The sequence below is a fragment of the Equus caballus genome, chromosome 19 (genome assembly GCF_041296265.1).
Source record: "Equus caballus isolate H_3958 breed thoroughbred chromosome 19, TB-T2T, whole genome shotgun sequence".
Taxonomy (NCBI): Eukaryota; Metazoa; Chordata; class Mammalia; order Perissodactyla; family Equidae; genus Equus; species Equus caballus.
In genome coordinates this window covers 5,614,462-5,621,622 of record NC_091702.1, presented here as the reverse complement: position 1 = coordinate 5,621,622, position 7,161 = coordinate 5,614,462, and positions in this window count along the sequence as shown.

The window sequence follows — 7,161 nt, the reverse complement described above, 5'->3', positions numbered from 1 at the left end:
AGAAGCAGGGCCCCAACTTGACTGCCACCTTGTGAGACCCTGACCAGAAAACGAAATTCTGACGTACAGAACTGTGAGATAATAAATATATGCTGTTTGAAGCTGCTATATCAGTGGTGATTTTTCACCCAGCAATAGAATACAAACGCATCCGTAAACAATTATATTGTTTGCAATTAATGGCAAGATTGTTTCCTCCTTTCTAACACGTACACATTTTATATTCATCTCTGGTCTTCTTGTGCTGGCTAAAACCTTAGGTCAAACAGAACAGATAATATTGAAAATCCTTGAATTTTTCTTGATTGTGAGGAAACTTCTAATGTTTCATCATTAAGTATAATGTTTGCTGTAATTTTTTGGAGGACATTTTTTATGAGGCCAAGAGTTTTCCCTTCTATTCCTACTTTGCTAAGAGTTTATTTTCTAAATATGAATGGGCTTTAAAATGGTTAAATGAGTTTTCTAGATCTATTGAAATAATTATGTATTTTTTCTTTTTTAACATGTTAAGCTGGCTCCTACATTGATAGACTTTCTGAAGTTACACCATGATTCATTCTGGCAATAAACCTCACATGTTTATTATTTTTTCTAAGTTTCAATACATTGCTGGATTTAGATTGCTAATGTTTTACTTAAGACTTTTGTTGATTTTCTTCAAATGTTTGTTAAAACATTTGTAAAACCATCAGGGATTGTCACTTTTTTTTCCCTTTTAAATAGACTTTTGCTTTTTAAGAGCAGTTTTAGGTTCATAGCAAAATTGAGCAGAAAACACAGAGAGTTCTTACGTACCCCTGTCTCTCTCCACCCCCACGCCTCCAGGCGCCTCCATGATCAACAGCCTCCTTAGAGAGGCATATTTGTTACAACTGATGAAGCTACAATTACCACGAAAAATTCATAGTTTACACTAGGTCTCACTCTGGTGTTGTACATTCTGTGGGTTTTGACAAATGTATAAAGCTGTGCATCCACCGGTGTAGTATCATACAGAATAGTCTCACTGCTCTAAAGATCCTCTGCGGTCTGCCAGTTCATGCCTCCCTCCCTCCAGCCCTGGCACTCACTGATCTTTTCACTGTCTCCATGGTTTTGCCTTTTCTGGAATGTCACAGAGTTGGAATCATACAGTATGTACCGTTTCAGACTGGTTTCTTTCACTTAGTAATATGTTTCTAAGTGTCCTCCATGTCTTTTCTTGGCTTGATAGCTCATTTCTTTTTAGCACTGAATACTATTCCATTGTCTGGATGGACCGCAGTTCGTTTATCCGTTCACTTACTGGAGGACAGCTTGGTTGCTTTCAGGTTTTGGTAATTATGACTAAAACTGCTGTAAACATCCATGTACAGGTTTTTGTGGACATAATTTTTAACTCCCTTGGGTAAATACCAAAGAGCATAATTGCTGGACTGTATGGTAAAAATATGTTTAGTTTTGTGAGAAACTGCCAAACTGTCTCCCAAAGCTACTGTACCATTTTGAAGGGTTGTTCCCTCTTTCAGTGGCTGAATTTTTTTTATTATTATTATTGATACAACTTGTTTTTAAATGCTTGTAGTTCTTTTTAGGTTTCTTTATTCTTCTTGAGTCAAGTTTGGTTTTTTATATTTTTCTAGAAACTTGTCTACTGCATCTAATTATTTATTGTCCTATTATTCATAGTATTCTTTCACGAAATTAAAAAAAATTTCCTATACCGGTGTGTATATTTAATTTTCATATTTAGTATCATTGATCTGTGCCTTTTCTCATTCATTTGACCAGTTTTGGGAGAGTTTTATCCATTTTACAAGTACGTAAAGAGTCAGCTTTTGATTTTATTAAACCTAGTTTATCTTTTCATTTCATTCATTTCTGTTCTTACATTTATTAGTTCCTTCCTTCTACTTTATTTTGTTTATTACTATTTTTATAACTTCTTGAAGTGAATGCTTAGTTCATTAGTTTTTAATTTCTCTTCTTTTCTCCTATATTTTTTTTCTCTAAGTCCTGAGTTGGTTGCATTCTACATACAAGATTTCCTTTGGCATCCATTTCTAAGTATTTTGTAATTTTTAAAATGACATTCTTTAACTCATGAAATATTTAGAAAACCATTTCTTATTGTCTAAGTACATTGATTCATATTTAACATTTGTTTTTATTTTTGATTGTTTCTTGATGGTGGAGAACTTCATCTTCACGGCACTGAGTTTTTCTAGTACTGAGATTCCTTCTGCTGTCGGTCAGTGGTCAACTTTTATAAATGTTTCAAATGTGACAGAAAAAAACATATTCCTAATGTTGGGGACAGGGTTCGATTATCTCAGATTGTTGAAACTCTAATTCCTTTTTGTATCCTTACAGGGTGGTTTGTCTTTTCTTGGGTCACAGGGCTTTTTGGGTCCCAGACTAGCTCTTAGCTTTGATTTTCGGATCAGGATTCCTGTGCTCTGAGGATAAGGTAAATGTGCTACACCACCCCTGCAGAGGAAAGGCCGTGGAAGACTTTAGGAGACCCCAATTTGGGAACATAATCACTCTGAATGAAGAAACTAAAGGAAATAAAGTGTGGTATATTTGGAGGAAGTAGGATTGGGATGAGGTAAAGTCTTTTATGTGCTAAAAACAAGATTGCCCTTTGACTTCTTGATGAAGGCAAGTCATCATAAATGCTTAAACCATTTGACTTAATATTTTTGTGTGTGTGTGTGAGGAAGATTGGCCGTGAGCTAACATCTGTTGCCAATCCTCTTTTTGCTGAGGAAGACTGGCCCTGAGCTAACATCTGTGCCCATCTTTCTCTGTTGTGTATGTGAGGCATGATCACAGCATGGCTTGACGAGCGGCGACTCCATCCACGCCTGGGATCTGAACCTGTGAACCCTGGGCTGCTAAAGCGGAGTGCATGAGCTTAACCACTACACCACTGGGCTGGCCCTGACTTAATATTTGATAAGGATGTACCTTTAACTTATATCAATCCACCCTAGTTCTGAGCTCAATTTCTTTTCGACTCATTTATTTTTCTCACGTCCTGAAAGAGGAAGGGTGGAAGCTCTCTATGAAAGCAGGCCAAGTGTATCCTTGATATTCGTACTTCCAAAGGCAGGCGGGAACCTCTCTAGAACAACTCCTACGTCCTTTCAGCACAGCTCCAGAGTCCTGGAAATCATTCTTGTTTTACTCCAGATCAACCCTGAGGTTCTCTCCACCCAAGACATGGAGTCAGCTACTCTCCCAGGAGTCCTGTTTCATTATAGAGACCAATTTTGGGTGGAGGGGGTGCACCAGAGAGTGAGTGTTGGAGCAGTGCTCCCCTACTGTTCTCCATCTTCAGCAGTGCTAGAGTGAAGCATCTATAAGGACTTACATCCACAGTAATGCTCCAATTTAACATAGCACATTATTGTAACCTATTTTTCTTGTAGTATGAGATTTCATTCACACCAAAACTTTTTTGTTTGCTACTCTTTCTTTCCTCAAGGCACCTGAGAGAGCTTATGTAACGTGTCCAAGACGACGTCACCTGTAAGCAGCAGATGCTATTTCAGTCCTGGTCTAATCCCAAAGCTCACAGTCTCTCCGTTACACAGCAGTTTGTGAAACAAAAGCTGCAGTTCTGGTCATTTGTTCATTTATTCCGCGAATCAGTCTTCCCTTATAGCTTAGGACTTGTCTTCTCTCTCCATCCTCTGTCACACAGCTTTAAGGTGATCTAAGTATGTCTTGCACATTCTGGACACACTACCAATGATGAAGAGGAAGAAAGTTCCTGTGATTGCCTCAAAATGAGAAAGAGTTCTTTTTAAAATTATTCTTATACCTGCAAGAATGGTTCTTTCAGGGCAATCAAATTACCTTACATTTCAAGGTCAAGGTCAGGATAAAAAGTGGAGTATAAGTGAATAATAAAAGAAATAATCTGGATGTACAAGCCAGCAGAGCAACAGTTAATGAGGATTCAAATCTTGCCAAGCTCTAAATTTCAGAATAAATGACCTGCTCCCTCCTCATAGAATTGGCCTGATAATCAAATAAGAACCCATTTAAAGCTCTTATCCCAGCACCTGGCACAGAGCGAATGCTCAAAAGATGTTGGCGATCATTAGGAGTATTACTTCTTTCTGAACCAGCCAATTTGTGGAGCACCTACGGTACCTACAGTGTTATGATTCAAGCTGGGGGTTAGTAGAAACAAAAAAATCCTACCTGTCAATAATAAAAATAATGATTTCAAAGATTAATTAAAAAAAAATTTTTTTTATTGCTTTTCTCCCCAAATCCCCCCAGTACATAGTTGTATATTTTAGTTGTGGGTTCTTCTAGTTGTGGCATGTGGGACGCTGCCTCAACGTGGCCTGGCGAGCAGTGCCACGTCTGAGTCCAGGATCCGAACCAGTGAAACCCTGGGCCGTGGCAGTGGAGCACCGGAACTTAACCACTCGGCCACAAGGCCAGCCCCTCAAAGATTAATTTTGTTGATAGAAATGTTTATAAAAGTCACGATGCTTCCTTGAGTTAGGGGAAGAAGGTGGGCTGGGGGAAGACGGAGGGGAGCCCGCTCAGAGGAACAGGATACACAAGGAAAATGGTAATTACAGTTGGAAGAGGTGAATTTGTAAAAAGCTAGTAATATTTAAACGAGAAAAGTTAATATAAAATGAACAGAAAGGAAGTTACAGTAGAAGAACGGGTGTGACGATGCGTGTTAATTTGGTGCTGGTTCTACTGAGTTCGGGGACGGTGACACATGCACTTCTCGTTTCTTCTCTTGGGCCACGTTTACTTACAAGCACTGATATGGATGTGCACACGTTTCTGTCTGTGTGGTGAGAGGAGGTGAAGAGCGCTGACGGGGTGGCTTCTGTGGGTCTGTGGGAGGGGACTTCGGGCTTCCTGCAAGGTAGAGGTGGCAGCGGGGCACTCAGGAGCCTTGGACTCACAGTGGTTGTCCATTCTGGTGACACCACCTTCCCCTTTGCTGTCCAGGCTGGAGGGCAGTGGTGTCTTCCTGCGGCTGCCAATCTCTGGTAAACTCACTTCCCCCTTTTTGTTCCTCCAGCGTCTTAGTAACCGAGTCTCTGTTAACTGCCTGTGTCTGAAATGCCCCACGTGGGTTTGGGTTTCTGGACTGACGCTGGGTGACACTGCCTGCCTTTTCTTTTGGCCTGGGATATCTGTATAATCCTTGGAAGGTATTGAAATAGGTGCTACTGCATTTCATATGACTTAGAGAGGGCATAAGAAGTATAGAAAAAATTAGGAAACGAATTGGATTGATACTTTAGAGTAGTTTTAAGGGTTTTATAGTCTTTGTGTTATAGTGTTTGTGTTTGAAGTGTTCAAATATTAGCTATGCTAAATTTTTAATTGTAGCTTAAATAATTTAAGGTAATTTAAGTATATGATCATTGCTTAAATGTATAAGAAAATTTGATTTTCAAAGTTTTGTTTATTAACTTTCTAAATTTAATAAACTGAGCATTAAACAAAATACAAATAACGATGAGCGTTCTTTACATGGGGAGTTCCTTAAATATAAAGAATGTAATCACCTTTTTTTGTGCATGTGTTGGAGCTATGTGTAGTACTAAATGAATCATGGTCTGAAAAGCAGGATTCAAACTTTCTCCTTAAACAAATACTCACTCAGCTTTTATAGTCTTGTTCTTTCTGGATGGTGAGGAGCTGTTTGGTCCATTCTGGGTGTGAGGGCAACTTTCTCCAGGGCCGAGAGGCAACATCTCTCTTTTTCCTTGGAGTGAAGATTAGACCTTGGGGTTTGATGGAGAATGAGCACTACTTGCCCTTGAGGGCTGACGTGGTGATGTCAGTGGCTAACGATTGGGGCTCACCGCTGCAAGGGTACCACAGATAGCTGAGAAAAGAGAAAAAACCAAGGGTTTGGTTTAGAGGATAAAAGGGGTAGCAGCCAGAAGAGGAGAGAGGCCAGGAAAGCCAGGAGAAGCCAAGCACGCTGGAGCTGGGAGAGTGATTCTTGAAGGGGGCCTTTGGCCTGGAGGCAGCCTCAAGCAGGCCAAGTGGAAGACTCCTTCCCAGGAGCTGGTGGGCTCAGACCTGGCCAGGCGCCGTCCGGGATTTGCATTATGGAGATCTCACTTTCTTCCTTCAGTTACTCTGGAGCCCCAGGGACCATGGCTACCGAAACGGCTGTCGTGGCACTAGAGGATCAGTTACCATAGCCTTCAAATGCATTTAATATTTGGCAGAGCAAGTTTATTCTTACTATCCTTATCAAACAAACTTGTCTTTTCCATGACAGCTGCACAGAAGTTGAGAGGAAAACCCACCTTGCATAAAGGAATTAAGCCAGAAAAGGGGTCGTTTGTTTCAGAGACAGGGGCAGAGCGCGCACCAGCTACTCGCAGAGCTCTGCGAGCCAGGGAAGCCCCGCAGCCACGCCCGGTCATCTTCATCCCCCAGACGATCAGTCGGAGGACCGGACAGGGGAAGCGGGGAGTGGATTTAAATGGAACTTGACTGCATTTCTGGGGCAGGGAAGGACCTCTAGTGGTAGAAGCGTTGCGGGAGCTCGGTCATCTTGACGGGATTGCTGAGCGCTCACCGACGTTTAAACTGTGCAGTCGAGATAACCTGGGTCCCTTCGGCACTATGAATCTACGACGGTTTTCTTTCTTTTTTTCTGAAGGATGGAGATACATGAATTGAGGCAATCAAAATACTGTTAAATTCTAGAGAATAAAAATAACCTTTTACTGTATTTGGGATAGAAATGTGCATGCTGATTACACCCTGTGCTGGAGTGGTGGGGAGAGACCTAAATATTACATTTATTAAGGATGGGACAGCGCTCCACTGTTATTCATGCATCAAGCATTTCTTGAGAGCCTAGGATGTACCTGTGCCAGACGTTAGGAAATAACACGGGGAGCAAAACAGACATGGGCCTTGCCCTTATGGAGGTCACAGCTGAAGCAGAGGAGGAAGACTGATCAAATCATCATGCACATAACTGCATATTGTGATAGATTCTTGAGGAAAAGATACTTGGTGCTGGGAGAGGTAAACTAGTCTGGGGCAGGAGGTTTATCACGGGACAGACTTCGAAGCCGGGCGCGGGGCGAGGCGAAGGGGCGGGGGAGGAGCGCGCGGGCGCGGGGGAGCGGCCCGTCGGTCTCCGGGGCGGGG